Genomic DNA, 851 nt, shown 5'->3' with positions numbered 1-851 from the left:
AGAAAAAAGACTGAAAAACAAACTCAGGATGCTAAATAGAGTAACATAAAAGCACAATATGGAACATCAAAGTGTCGTCTTACCGAGAGAGTTGGAGGGAAGAAGCTTTTTATGAGCCCACGAAGGGAAAAAAAAACCTCTTTGCCTGAAGTTAAATTCACTACGGTGAATACACCCCTGTGGGTTTCGACGCAATTTAGAGAGTAACAAAGACGGAAATAACCTGCTGGAGAGATCAGTTTATCCATGTTCTTAAAAGACATACTATTTATCCTCTCTCTAATCTAAAATGTATTGTTTTACTTACAGGCAAAGCTTCAGAAAATACTCTGACAACAGCCTGTATTCCACTTTCAGTCTGTGTAGGGTCCTTACTGTAATGAAAAGTGCTTAGGGTCCAAAATAATATCACCAGCAATTCATTTGGAAACTTGTAGCATCATATATAGGCTGGTTTAAAAAAAAAAAAAATGGGTCCTTACTGTAATGAAAAGTGATTAGCAGAGTTAAACAAAACCTTTAGACATCACAGATGAAGTTACAATGGTGAAAAGTAATTATCGCCATTCAGCTTTGTAGATGGTTTGATTTTACATCACCTCTACCATTCATACAATCCAACTTAAACCATGTTGCAGTTCCTTCTCATTGTTCATTTTGTACCCTATAATTGCTAAAGAATGTAGAAGAAGAGTCACCTGTGACTGCTTCAACAGGTTGTGTCTGATCTGTGTAAATGAGCGTTTGATCCAGACTGTGTTGCTTTGATCTGTCTCTGTTGCTTCCTAAACCGTGTGGAAATGTTTGGCCAGTCTGGTCATATCAAATTTGCCTCAGTCTAATTCTCAGAA

This window comes from Cyprinus carpio, chromosome B3, assembly GCF_018340385.1.
Source record: "Cyprinus carpio isolate SPL01 chromosome B3, ASM1834038v1, whole genome shotgun sequence".
Classification (NCBI taxonomy): Eukaryota; Metazoa; Chordata; class Actinopteri; order Cypriniformes; family Cyprinidae; genus Cyprinus; species Cyprinus carpio.
The sequence above is the reverse complement of the archived record's forward strand: the minus strand, read 5'-3'. Positions refer to the sequence as shown.